Source organism: Rhinolophus hipposideros, assembly GCF_964194185.1.
Source record: "Rhinolophus hipposideros genome assembly, chromosome: 2".
NCBI classification, from domain to species: Eukaryota; Metazoa; Chordata; class Mammalia; order Chiroptera; family Rhinolophidae; genus Rhinolophus; species Rhinolophus hipposideros.
In genome coordinates this window covers 74,797,075-74,812,219 of record NC_138048.1, presented here as the reverse complement: position 1 = coordinate 74,812,219, position 15,145 = coordinate 74,797,075, and the positions used below count along the sequence as shown (strand labels likewise).

Genomic DNA, 15,145 nt, shown 5'->3' with positions numbered 1-15,145 from the left:
CTGGTATGAAAATTTGTGAACAAGATTTTTTGAGAACATATGTTATTATTTCTCTTGTGAAGATGTCTAGCTGTGGAATTGATGGATCATACTATAACTTTGTTTAACTTTTTAGGGAACTGATTTTCTACAGTAGTGGCACCATTTTTCATTTCCACCAGCAATGTACGAAGCTGCCCAAATCCCCACATCCTCATCAAAACTTTCTCCCACTTTTAAAAATAATATATAGCCATCACAGTGGGTGTGAAGTAATATCTCATTGTAGTTTTCATTTAAATGTCCTTAATGACTAACGATGTTGAGAATCTTTTTATGTGCTTATTGGCCATTTGTATATCTTATTTGGAGAAATGTTTATTTAAATTATTTGCCCATTTTTAATTGGGCTATCTGTTTTTTTTATTGTTGTGTTATAAGTGTTCTTTATATATTCTGGACACTAAACACTTATCAGATACATGATTTGCAAATATTTTCTCCCATTCTAAATTTTGTCTTTTCACTTTATTTATAGCAGCATCCTTTTGATACACAAAAGTTTTTATTTGTAGTGAAAAATTTACATTTTTTTCCCTTTGGTGGCTTGTACTTTTGATGTCACGTCCAAAGAACCATTGTCTAGTCCAAGGTCATGAAGACTTACACCTATATTTTCTTCTAAGAGTGTTGTAGTTTTAGCTCTTACATTTAGGTCTTTAATCTATTTTTATTTAATTTTTGCATATGGCATGATGTAGGTGCTCAAATTCATTCTTTTACATGTATATATCCAGCTGTTCCACCACTCTTTGTTGAACCAAATTGTGCTTTCCTAATACCTTCAAGACTTTTTTCTCTGTATCTGCTAGTATGGGATTTCCCCAAGTGTGTCTCTTCATGATTTAAGACAGTAATGTGGATAAATAGTCTGTTTTATTTTAATAGTTATATATATATTTTAGAAAAATATCTTTCATAGGTTTGTGTCTGATTTCCCATTTTTGGTAAAAAACATATTTCAGTAAAAATAATGTTGATGTAGAGAAAAAAATATTAAGAAAGCCATAATATGGGAGGGACTTGAGTTGATAAAAATAATGACAATGGGGTAGGAATAAGAAAAGTATGGAAAATATTGTTTGGTAGATTTTCATTGACTAATCTTGAGATGAGATATTAGAAGCTATACCTTTGTGGAGGGGAATGACCTAATGAATCTTTTTAATGTATAAAAGCCACAAGTTTGTGAGCATTCACTGTGTGCCAAACAATGACCTAGATAGCTCCTCATAAATTACTGTTTTAATTCATATTCAGTGAACTCTCCTGAAGTCATGTGGCCAGGAAAGAGCAGAGCCAGACTGTAAAGCAAGCTCTCTCTTACCAGGCTACCTTAGTGCACATGAGTTTAAGCTTTAATTCAGAAGACTAGCTCCACGAGTGTTAGTTCAAGGCTCCGTGGATGCTGGAGATCAAGCAAAGGAATAGCACGTGGGGTGCTCAGTCACCTCTCAACACTGTTGAGATCACTATTTGATCAGGCTTTTTCTTTCTTCCTTAATCATTCTCTCCCTTTTTTTTTCTTTCTCCTGTTTTCTGAGAGATAACTAAGAATGACTGTTTTATTTTCTTGTGCATATGTGTAGTTACTTTACATTTACCAAGATTCACATGTGAAATAGAGCTATGGTAATTAAAAATTACATGTTCATTGTTTTTATGACTTATTATAAAAGTAAAGACCCTCAGATTCTGACACTTCATTTAGTTTTGTAGAATTAATCTTGAATCTATCCATTCATTTTCTCCTTCCTCTCTTCCTCCTTCCCTTTCTCCCTACCTCCCCCTCCTTTCCCCTCCCCTCCTGTCTTCCTTCCTTCCTTTCTTCCTTCCTTCTTTCCTTCCTTCCTTCCTTCCTTCCTTCCTTCCTTCCTTCCTTCCTTCCTTCCTTCCTTCCTTCTTTCCTTCCTCCCACCTGAAGCACTAAGAAATCTGGATTATTAATATGTAGAAAAGGAACAAGCTCTGTTAATTTTCATTATCCTGAGAGACAATGAGAAGAACATTGGCTTTTGAATTTAAATCCTGAGGCATTCCACTAATTATTAAATCTCCCTGAACTTTGTTTTTTCTCATAAAATGAAACCTCATAAGATTGTTACAAAAATTAAATGAGATATATAGTGCCTAATCAAATAGTAGGTCACCCCAAAATGCAGCCATTATTAATTTTGTTGCATATCATGTTATTTTATCATCATCAGTGTTATTAAACTAAAAGTTCTGACAAAAATTAAAGTGCTTAAAATTCTCTACATGATGAGAAACATTGGGTGTTCTGTTGATTGTTAACTGGCTCCCTCTGCAGATATTTTAAGACTCTTGGATATAATGTAAACTCCTAACAAGTGTTCAGAATGTATGAAGATTGGAAGTGTGCTTGTGGCTGTCAAAAGATGCTATTTTGTCCTTTCCATGTCAAACATGATCTTAAGTAAATCTGTTGGCAATACTGATTTTTATTTTTAATAACCAGAGATATATTAGCTAAAAGTGAAGAGTCCTGATTCTTGATTACTGTGTTTCCCAAAATACCCTGCTGAGTTTTGCACATTTTCCTTAAGTAATATACATTATGCAGGGTTTGTAATTATATTTCTATGGAAGAATTCCAAAACACCTTGTAAAACATGATCCTCTGAGTATAGTGAGAGGTTGTAGGTATTGTTTTTTTCACCAGAACCTTACTTGCTATATACTGTTACGGTGATATAAAATGTACTAGTGTAATTTCCAAAAATTTTGATTCAGTAAACAGTGTGTAATCCACTTTATATTGCTAACTAAGTACATACACATTCTTAACATCAAAAATAGCTCTACCTTTGCCATGTATAATGTGAAATTTTCTGATCTGTTCTATTTCATTAACTAATGTCACTAAATTGCTTTCACAGCCCACTAAAATTTTGCAACATGCAGTTTGATAAACACTTCATTTCAAGAAATAAACACTTCATTTCTGACTTCCTTCCAGAGTCAAACTAAGGAATTGTTTGAAACACCTAGAAATGCCTTGAGAAGGAGGTTTATTAACTTTTTTAGTATTTTCCATTTTCATGCCAGATCATTCTCTGGTAATAGGCCCCTCCTACTTTAATATTGATTAAAGGCACTCCACATACTTTTGTTCAAAATAAGAATACAAAAGCACTCAAATGCATCATGGGATTGTATTGTATTCCCTTTAAATATGATAAAAGATAATTCCACTGAATCGGTATTATACCCTTTCATTTTTTTCCTCCATAATTTCCATTAATTTTTCCACATTGGATAAGGTTTGCGTTTCATGTGAAGTTCTTCTTAATGAGTGATTTATGTTGAATGTCATGTTTTAAATGTAAAAAAGAGTATATTATCACAATGAAAAGGAAGCATGTCAAATAAAAGAGCAGATGGACAGGGCTTGATTGATGTTCAGAAGTTATTTTTACTGTGAACTCCCGTCAGCCTAGAAATCATAAAACAGAAAGGAGGCTTGGTTCAGTTCACACGCCCTTAGGGGATATATGAAAAAGGATTTAAAATTCTGATAGAGTAACTTCAAAATGTAGCAGCTGAAATAATTTATTTCACTATAGAGCAACCAACTGACTTTTACATTGAAATTATTCTTTTTGAACTTACACATGGTAGCAGGAAAGCTTAGTGGTGTCTGTATCTCAGTGCTAAAGATGCCAGGCTGCACAGCAATGTCTTCTTTCCACAAACCAAAGAGCAATGGCTGCTCTGGTCCTTCTTTCACTTTTCCATTGATCATGCCCTGAGTAATGGATAAAAACAAACAAAAGCCCATGATTTCAAATAAGGGGTGAAGAAGAAGGATGCTGAGTGTGATGGATCAGGTTTTCTTTTCATCTTCTTTGGTTTTCAAAGGTCAGTTTTGGGCATTGTGTGAAAGCAACAGAAACAATTTTGGGCTACTCAGTACTTGGGCATTTTAATCCATAATGACTACCATATTCAGTAATCATAGTTAGAATTGTGACACTTGCTTTGGATGGACCCTCAGATCATCTTAGAAGAAAAAATACAAAAGTAGGGAACCAGGCAAGAGCCACTACTAGTTGTTGAAACAAAAGATTGCTTTCTCATTCTCTCTCCTCTTTATCAAGCTTTGCCTGGGCAGCTCCATGCCTCTCTTTGTTCTGAGTGACTCTGAGATGATGACCACTAAGGAAAATAAAATTCTGTCACTTCTGGACAATGTTTCCCAACCTGACCCTATCTATGATATATGTTTAGTCTTGGTGAACTAAGAATATACAGAATAATGACAATGACAAGGCCAATAAACTATAAAATGAATTTCCATTGTATTAATCAAAAATAAAACATTTGATAGTGTATTTACCTATGTATATGTGAGAGCATATGGCCTATAATGTATCCAATCTACAAAAATATTTACATGTAAGAATTCTCATATTCTGTACAATCATTCCACTTATCTACAGTGGTCTGTAATTTACAAGTTGAAAGCCAATTGATCTAAAATTTCAAATATTATTGTTTTAATCAGATGAGAAAAATAAAACCCAAAGGGATCTCTGAATTAATTGTTTAAATAGTCAGAAACTGAACAATAAAAGTAAAGGGAATGTGAATAAAGAAAAATGTATCATAATTTGCCTTTATAGATAGCCATGCCTTGAGATAAATGGAAAAAGATCAAATAGAAATGTATTCATTTGTCTTTAGATAAACATTTTCCTGCAACCTATAGTTTTTTTGTGTTGTTTTGTTTTTGATTTTTTTGGATTAGATCAGAAAATTTGCTATTGCTATGAATAATATTTGTAAATTTAATAATTCCCTGTGCTAATTATCTAACTATGCTCTATTATTATTAATAGATCTATTATTAAAAATCACTAGATAATTAGAACCAAAAGGAAAAAAAGCATAGTGACAACAATAATACAAAAACAAATTTTCACATACACTTTCAGCAAAGTTAAAATCATTAGGATTATAGAGTACTTTTTCAATTTATGTTATTAAAATTTTAGTTTTTAGTTTTTTTGTTCTTTTGGTTTTTTTTAATTTAAGGAGGAAATGTTTCCATTCCTTAAAAAAAAAAAAAAAAAGAAGGAAAGAAAAGAAAAAAAGTTTTAATATCTGATAGAGAACATGAAACCTGGAAAATTCTGCTTTGGGGTAGAAGTTAATAATGAATCATCTCATGCTTTATACTTAATTAGCATTTATCTAATGTTGAATAGAAATAGTCAACTGAAAAGCGATCTCTAGTTAACAAGCTTTTATAACTGAGGGTAATTTTTGCCCCCCACTGAGGAACTGCTAAGTTGCATACTATGCTAATGAAACTGATTTTCAGTGGAGCATACGGTGATTTTCATAATTTTAGTCTTGACTGGGATGTTGGGAAAATGGTGCATAGCCAGAATAATTAAAATGAGATTTAAAGCCATATTTTAGAAGGCTTTTATTTTTCAAGATGCTTATATTTGTGATTGCAGTTGTTTCTGAAGTCTCAAAAATTTCAGACTTGGGAATGAATTTGGTGTCAAGGAATGTTGTGAGCTTTGATTCAAATCCCAACTCTGCTTCTACTAGCTGTATAATCTTGACCGATTTATTTAACTTCTCTGAGACTCAACTTTCTTAACTGTTAAAGAATATGATACTTACCTTGCAGAGTTTGTTATGATGGTTCTATATCACATCTAAAGTATCTGTCATGCTATCTTCAATGAATCATAGTTACTATTATTATTATCATTAGTATTGTTGCCAGTATAATTCACATAGAAATTATTATTATTCCTATATTATTCAACAGTTAATCCTATAAAAGTATACTGAAAATAAACTCCTTTCTAATGATGTTGTCAGGTTAAATATATCCAATATGAAATATATGAATGGGGCTTTGAATGCATTGTTATGATGAATCCATGATTATAAAATTTGGAATTGCTGAATCTAGTAAGCTGCCTCAATTTCTCAAATAAGACAGAACAAATGAGATTCTACAGGGACTATCACACACATGAGTTATTTGGTCATCTTTGGGAACTGCCTCTTTTTCAAAGAATATTGCTCCTTTGGCAATTGTATACAAGGTTGTAAAATGTACATGGTTTGGAATGTCCTGGCTTTCCAGCCAGGTCCTCTTCCTGAACGTTGTCTAGACTACAGTATTGATTTCTCCAAGCATATTCTAACCCACAGTACCCTTTCCACTGGAAAAATAAAGTATTTCCTTTATACTAAGAATGGAGAAAGGCAGATAAGGCAAAAGGGTTTTTCATAGCTGTTGCATGCAACAAATGAAAGAAAGAGAAGCGTGAGGCACTGATAACTTGGATGTGATAGGTGCAGGTCTCTCCACAAGATGGCACTCATTCGCCCTTCTTTTTTTTTTTTCTTTTTCAATTGACAAAAATAAATTTATCACTTTTTTTCCCACAGTCCTAGAATACATATATTGTTGGTTTAGATATCAAATGTAGCTTGTTTCAAGTATTTAATTTGTTTTTTATATTGTTTCAGATATACAAAACAACATAATGATTAGATGTTTACTCCCCTCATAAAGTGATAACCCCCCCAACCTACTAACCCTCTGACATCATATATAGCTGTCACAAAATTACTGACTATATTCCCTATACTTTACTTTATGTCCCATGACTATATATGTTTATACACATACATATTTATAGTTGACATTCAGTATTATTCAGCTTTAGGTGTACTGTGCAGTAGTCGGGATTCTGCACAATCTATGAAGTGATCCCCCTGATAAGTCCAATACCCATCTGGCACCCTACATAAACTTTACAACATTATTTTTCATATTCTCCATACTATATTTCACATCCCTGTGACTATCAGTTTGTACTTTCTAATCCTACCAGCTTTTCCCTCATCCCCCAAGCCCCCTCCCAACTAGCAACCATCAATTTGTTCTCTATCTCCAAGTCCATTTCTATCTTTTTTGCTTACTTATGCTGTACTTCAGATTCCACATATAAGTGAGATCATATGGTATTTGTCTTTCTCAGTCTGAGTTAGTTCACTTGGCATAATATTCTCTAGGTCCATCCATGGCATTGCAAATTGTAAGATTCCATTCTTTTTTATGGCAGACTAATACTCCATTGTATAAATGTACCACAATTTCTTTATCCAATCATCTATTGATGGACATTTCAGTTGTAGCTTGTTTCAAGTATTTTTAAAACATCCCATCATATTTCTTATTTTTGGTAGTAATGAGTGTAATTTTATAACGAATGTGTTGTTTGGATAGTGAATACACTATGAAGTCTTAGGAAGACACTTACCTTCCCACTCCCACTCCCAAATGCAGTAGAATTCATATTCACCTTTTAAATACTTTCCACTAAAATCTCCATGGAGTATAAGCTATTTAACACACAATGAAGACTAAAAAGAAACAGAATGTTACCCCCTTTTATTTTTATCATTATTATTTTAAATTTTAAGTGGACTACTTTTAATTTGGAAAAAAAAATCTTTATGATACTTTCATTTAGACATGAGTCAGAAGCTTGTTTAGCTGCAAAGAGCCTTAGGTTTTCTAATTCTTTTTAGTGGTGTGAAATGTCACAACTATATGCTTGTCACCTTAACTTCAAATGGAGTCTGTACAATCATTTAACTTTTCTTAAAGCAGGGGAAAAAAAAGTTAATTCATCAAATTCTAAGATCAGATGCAAAAAAAATATATGTTACATATTAAAACATTAGAGAAAAATTGTTAGGCTATCAGTTCCACGAAAATAAGCTTTGAATGATAAATGGTACATAAATAAATAAACTTAATTAACAATTTCCTGCTTATATCTTTAGTATTTGTATCAGATTATATTTCCTAGTTACCAATTTTCTTTCAAAATACTTAGAGCGTATGGAGTGTATGTGGGCCAAATTATAGCTGGGGTTATCGTAAAATCTTTCATGGCCTTGATCATAACAGCTATTATTATGGAGTGTTTGCCTCACTTTTTAGGATACCAACACTCTGTTGGAAGCTAATATTGCAGAATGCTTGCCACCCCATGGCTAAAGTCACACTTGAAAAGAAGGAGACAGAAAAATCCTGACAGGGTTCAGAGAAAAGAAAAGTGTTATTATAGAGAAAACTAAGACTTAGAATGCTCATAGGAAAAATAAAGTAAAACTTGAATGATTTTAATAAAAATAACAGCCACTTGGTTTAGCTAGACACTAAACTAAGCACTTCATATTTATTAGCTCATTTACACTCCCAACATTTCTACTGACCAAAATCATTATCTTCCTTGTTAACAGACAGGATGGCTGAGAACCAGAAGGCTAAGTGGCTTGGGTTTGGAGGTACCATTTAAACCCAGTTGTGTCTTGTTCCAAAGCCTATGCCTTTAGCTGTCACATATTCCTCCCTCAGTGACTTGTAGGAGATAGAATATTAGAATTAGACTACTGGCGTCAAACACAAGTAATATTTTTATATGAGTGTAGATCAGTTATTCCATCCTTTCAAATTTTAAGGTCATTGAGAAAATACATTTTCATTTAACCCAAGAGAGATTTCGATTTGATGCATGGAAGAAGTTCTTGACCTTCAGGGTGTGGAAACAGTGAAAGAACTACAATAGGAACTGTATAAGCTGAGTTGGAGGTCTACAAGAAGCAAGTTGTCACAGTTGTATAGGTCAACCATCTGAAGAACATAAGGAATTGGACAGCTATCTCCTTTTAGAGATTTTTATTATGGTTATAAACACCTTCATGTGGAAGATCTTTTATACATGTTGAACTCAATCTACATCATTCCACATTCATGTCTCCCCTCTGTCAGTATAAAGCCTTAGACCTTCATATAGTTGGCATTGTTTGATATGATCATTTGTCTCGTTAATCACATTTTCATATTGTCATTAATCTAAGCACACAGTAGTCTACTTCGTAATAGCTACATGGAAGTCTGTTGTGCCTTAGTTTATCTAACTATTCATATACTGTTGATATTTATATTTATTCTCCTCCTTTTTGCTATTTTGAGTGAACATTTGCTGATTTTTTAGTTTCAGTGGGGGCGGGCAGCGTAGGTTCAAGAGATACATGTTGGTTTCATAGATTTTTAACTCTTATTAAATATTTACAGATAGCTCTTTAGAGAAAACAAACAACTGTTTAATGACTTCAGCAATGTATAAATCATAAATTCGAAACTCAAATTCTGAATACGTGTGCTTTTCTTACTTTTCCAAACTGATAAAATAAGGGAGTGTGGCTGACCAGGCATTTGACCATGAGGGTATGAGGACAGCAACCCAGAGGGCACGCACACCATCCAGAAGGGGCAGCGGTCTCTACTAAACTCTGCCTTGGGAAAATATAGTTTTCTTATTGGTATAGAACTTCCAATTTTTGTGGAAAATCTAAGAATCCACGTTTTGCATGAAATATCACAACTTTAAGCATTGGCAATTCATTTTAAAGTGTTAAACTGTGTGTGGGGGGTGGGGAAGGAATGCTACGGCCTGCTCTATCCCCTGAACAGGTTTCCAGCTGGTGACCTCTGAGGTGTATATTCTAATTCCCTAAAGTCCCACATTGAGCTTTATCATCTTTTATTTTAGTTGCCATATCTGTAGGTATGTAAGATACCTTAGTGTTATTTTAGTTATCACTTTTGTTTGTAAGGCTGTGTTTTTCTTCCTTGTGATAGTTCCCTCTTTATTCATGGGAAATTTGCTTACCTCTTTTATTTGTGATATAAGCATTCTGGATATAGATTTCCACAGCAGGTTGATTCTTTATACATACCTCTGTTTGTGTGTGTGTGAGTGTGAGAGATACTATGTTTTAATCAGATATACTTATTGCATGACTTCATTTGTTGCTTTCTTCTTTTATAATAGTTTTCATGGTTTAGTTTTACATATTTGTACACATGTATCTTATCTCTGATAAGAGTCTAATATACTCAATTTCTCACTATTAGGAAGTTCTCTCTTCTCCATAGCTGGAGAGGAACTGTTTTTTTTCTTCCAGTTATCAATAAAAAAGTTTAACTGTGCCTCATCCGGAATTAATATAATGTGTGGTATGAGAAATGACTCTAAGGTAATTTTCTCCATACTGATATCACATTGACTCAATACTATTTATTAAATAGTAATTTATTTCTCTATTGTTGGGGATTCTTATAATCACTTGAATTGATTTTACCAATCTCAACTGTATTTCATCAGTCTATTTTTATGGGTTTTGAAATGTTTCTTAATATGTAATTATTTCTTTGTGATTTTAATCTCTGATAGAATAAATTGTACAAAAATATATCAAATTTCTTTATTATTGAGACAAGATGATTGCTTCATGTCCTCTAATGTTTTCATGTTTCCTTTTGCAAAACAAAACCCCAAAAAAACATAAAAAGCTGTGTTAACTTCTAACACCAGTTAATACGGTCAAGAAGAATTAAATATTATTATTTGGGAATGAACTACTGATTATTTAGGATAACACATTGTGCTTTGTGAGTTGTATCAGCTGATACAATCGTGTGATTGACAGTTTTCATTGAATCATTTTATGAACCTCTGAAATTAGGAAATGAAATAAATGCTCCCTAATTTTCCTTAAAATTCTAAAGTTCTGTGACTGTTTTAGTTTGTTCATTTGTTTTTCTGAAATGACTATAATCATTTAGAGGGCCCCAGTGTCTGACGACATATTTCCTTTGTGGTATAGGGTTGACCTCGGCCCTCATCTTATCTGCAGGACTTCCCTAATGGCCACCACAAGCCCCTGTGCCCAAATATCCTGCAGCCTCTCCTGCCCCCTCTTTGTCCCTGTTATACCCTGCACATATCACAGGCCCTGGAACAATGCAGTAGAAGAATAATTTGTTAAGGCCTGTAGAGTGACCTTCACTGTCATAATATTTCCCCCTGTGGGGTGGAGGCAAGAATAAGTTTTCAAATCTGGAAAATTTGAGGTTCTGGCATCCCAGGAATCTGCGTAGGTCACTTTCAGGAGGCAGTTTCATCCTGGCCATGGCTCAAATGTTTGAAACTGGAGTGAAGTTAAAATGAGAACTGACATACCTGATAACGATAGTGACAAGATAAACGTGGATTCTTTGAGTTCTCTTTATAGTCCAGGATAAACAGCAGGACCTGTACACACATACAGAAGTAGAAACTTAGAATATTTTTGGCCTCTATCCAGAGAACCGTAAAGTTTAAAACTTAAAGCTGTTGTGTGTTCACGTTGTAATTTATTGTTCACTGCCAGTAATAAACTGGTTATTCTTATTATAACAGTGTGTTGTGCTGAGACTCTGGGAACTGTATTTATCTAGACAATAATAATATGTAACATATAAATAGAAATAAAACTTTCCCATCTAACATGTTGTCTGCTTACATCTTAAAGAAAAACATTTTGGCAAATATATCTAAAATGATGTGGGGATATTGTACAACTGTAAACCATCCTTGCATAGCAGGGATGAAGTCCATTAATTCTCAGAGCTCGAGGCAAGGCTGACAATTCATAAGTGGTAAATCCAAAGAGTTATGAAGATATTAAATCTCACATCTGGTGAGAAAATGTGTTGTTTCACTGGGTTGATTGATGGATGTTTTCCCAATACAGTGCAATTTGGGAAATCGCACTGTTAATTGCTAGGGTTTTAGCAAAGCTCTGTAGTTCAATTCCAATTACTTTAGTTTTGAAAAATAGAACAGCTGGATGGTAAAATTGCCTGGAGCCATCACCGAGGGAGGGCACAAAACCAGCCACCTGACCTCTGCCATTCCTGACTTGGATTTTCTACAGAACTATTAGGGAAATTGAAGGCTCCCAGGGTATGAGGTCCCCTTGCCATGCTCTTTCTTCTGGCTCAGGAGCATGCTGTCTGTTTGGTTATGCTCAGGTGATTGCAGCCCCATCATCAGGCGCTACCCACCATTATTACTCATTTGCCCCTGTCTTCACAGGGGAGAGATGAGAAAAGTTAATCTCCTCACATCTTGATCTCTTACCACAAGGTGACCGCTTCCTTGCTTTAGAGCCACACAGAGTTTTAAACCTTCTCCTCAGAGATTTTTTGACTGTCACATTGACCTTTCAGGACTCTGTCTGTGGGGCAAATTACATGTCCCCACACACAATCTTTTTGTCTCTGGTTAAATATAGAAAGATCAATTTCAGTTGTGGTTTGGAAATGACCTGGTACCATTGGCTAACTGTAATCAAGCTAGATGATTCAGCACCCTGCTCCCCACATCTACCCCAGCGCACTGACTTGGAACGGGGACACACATCAGATGTTTTGTTTGCTTAATGTAATAATACAGGCTCCAGGAGGCTCTGTCTTGCTTGGTGTAGCTGTGAATATATAAGGGGCTTTCTTCAGTAGTCTCAGGTTTTTAGGAACCATAATGAAATGAAGACATGGCAAGTCTGACAGAATTTCTAAGAGGACAAAGTTGGGAAGAGTTTTAAGGAGAAATCTGTGTGAGAAGGAAAGCTTAATTATGCAGATGGGAAATTACTGAGAAACTGCTGTCTTGCTTTTCTACAATCTATTCTTACTGTTATATATATCTGATATTGTAAATTCAAACTAATAATTTCAGTACCTGTTTAAAACAATATTTTTGAAAATGTCTTCAGCCTTTTTTGCCAGGGTAAACTGCTACAAGAGAATGATCCTTTTCTCTTTGGCAGTTGTCTGAGCAACCACTCTGGCCCCAGACTTGGCATGTTACTCAACTAAAAATCACGTGCCCAAACTGCTATTTTTCTTGAGGAAATTCTTTTTAGGAGCCTTACTCCCCATCCCTCCCTGAGATGCTTATAAATAAGGTGACTTATTTGTGGTCTGAGCCTTATTACACAATTATTAATAACTCCCATATAAACCTCAAAAGAGTCCCAGTTTGAATGACAAATTTTGTAGTCACCCTACTTAGTGTATATCTTCTGAAACATACACAGTGTGAAATCTGGTAAGTAAAATTTTCTCAGTCTCCCTAGATTTCCTGTCCTATTCTTAACCTTTGTAGACAGAAACCCCAAGAAATGGCCCATTCCTCAATCAAGCCATTCATAAAATCCCTGAGTCATAAAAAATGTATGTCTAATGGGACCCTTAAAATAAATAAACAACAACAAAAAATTCTTGTCAAATTAAAGGGTTTGACTTACTTTCAAAAACCAAGATCCAATGGTGTGCAGAAACATTAATTGTTTTCATTTATCCTTAGTTTTTACTTTGAATTTTGCATTGATGGCAAATCTGTCACTTTTGAAATCTTTGAAATACTACCTCTATAAGCTGTTGTTTTATCTCCTGTAACTATTTTTCTTGACATTCGACTCCTTTCTTTCTGACATTACTTTCACTCTTCTCTTGTAGGTCCTCTTTTCCATCTTCTGTCCACTGCGGATCTGTCCTATTGACTTTCAATGGCCTCCTGCTCATCCATTTTTCTGAAGACTGGGCAGAGACCTTTGGACAAGGTATGTCTGGGGATGAGCAGAGGTAGGATTATTTATGGGTGCCTTTTTTAGTGAACCCAAACACTGCCAATGGCATTACATTTGTGCATTTTATCAATGGAAACCCTGACTCCTTCGCTTCATTATCGCCATCCGAGGACACTCTTTTTTTTAATAGTATGCATTTTGTTACTCTGGTTTAAGTGTATGCATTAGGTACTTTTCTTCATTGAGATGAATTTATTTATACTCCTAATAACAGGGACCATTTATTTAGATTCTGGTTTGTACTCAATCTTGATCTTCTTCCAGAAAGTCTGTGAGATTTAGTTCTATTTCATTTTCTTCCTTCCTAGAACTGATATTTTACAGAAAATTTAGATTTCTTTTTAGTAACTAAGTTATTCATTGTCCTGTAATTGTATCCCACATGTGACTTCTGTCTCCCTAGAGATATTTAATGCTTACTGCTGGGGGTTGGGGGTTAGAAATCATGTCTGTACACTTTAAGGTTTTCTTACAGAACTGAGGTTCTTGTCAGGTAGATGAAAAAATTTAATTGGTCAGCTTGGCAGGTTCCTGACTGAAGATGTCAGTATTGTGGTTTTCTACCACTCTTAGATCTAGGACCTCTTTGCTGGCAAGCATCAGAAACCATTTCTAACTTAAGAAAAAGTGAGACTGTTGCTGGGATCTGTCCAAAGGTTATGCAGGGTTGATCAGAAAATATAAGGAACAACAGAAAACCCAGTGTTAGAAACATCAGGACTCAGGGCAGCCCTAGGTTTCCATGTAATCATTATTAATGAGCGAAGTCTTTGGTTTTTGTGTTTTTTGGCTGGAGATTCAATTTCTAGAACTGAGGGCGGGTCTTACTCATATGCTCAGTTTTTGAACAAGGAAAGATGGAGTATGGATTGGTGTTGCCTTCATGACTAGGACCAACGAGTGTTTGAAGCTTCAAAAAGCCCTGCCTCTAAAGCCTTCCTCTCGGTGTGCCAACTTCCGACTCTACATTCCTAAAGGTGCAACAATAGCATTGCCAACCTATTGAGGGTCCTTCATTTCATCCCATTGTTGTTTCTTCCCTATTTCTTATGCAAGCACACATGCATTTCCTCTCTGCGACTACATTATGCATTCATTTATAGATCATCCCATAACTTTTTGTTAGTTAGAGGTTTTGTAGTAATCTTTTATATCTCCATGGCAGCTACTGAATATCTGTGCAGGTTAAGGGAATGAATGATAATGCAGTTACTAGCTCTAGTAGAATGCTATTAACCAGGGGAAAATACTTTTATATGTGATTTGAAAATGTGAAGTTATATTTCTATATCTCCTTTACATGTGTTCAAAGGAAGTAGTCTTCCCAGCTAAATTTTTTATCGTAATTTCTCAAAATGGGATGAAGATGGTCAAATAAAAAGGAAGGAAGGAAGGAAGGAAGGAAGGAAGGAAGGAAGGAAGGAAGGAAGGAAGGAAGGAAGGAAGGAAGGAAGGAAGGAAGGAAGGAAGGAAGGAAGGAAGAAAGAAAGAAAGAAAGAAAGAAAGAAAGAAAGAAAGAAAGAAAGAAAGAAAGAAAGAAAGAAAGAAAGAAGAA

The 15,145-nt window shown here is 34.6% G+C and overlaps 1 protein-coding gene across 9 annotated transcripts in view; it reads left to right on the top strand.

Moving 5' to 3' along the window:
* The window catches only part of LOC308505216 (multiple epidermal growth factor-like domains protein 6), a 607,252-nt gene that overhangs the window by 256,040 nt on the left and 336,067 nt on the right, over positions 1-15,145 (top strand). For 2 of the 9 annotated variants that reach the window (XR_013994485.1, XR_013994486.1), the window contains exon 3: positions 13,460-13,563. The exons of the other annotated variants lie outside the window; for them this stretch is intronic. The gene's annotated coding sequence lies outside the window, so the exon portion shown is untranslated. The remainder of the gene's footprint in view (positions 1-13,459; positions 13,564-15,145) is intronic. 9 annotated transcript variants of the gene reach the window in all.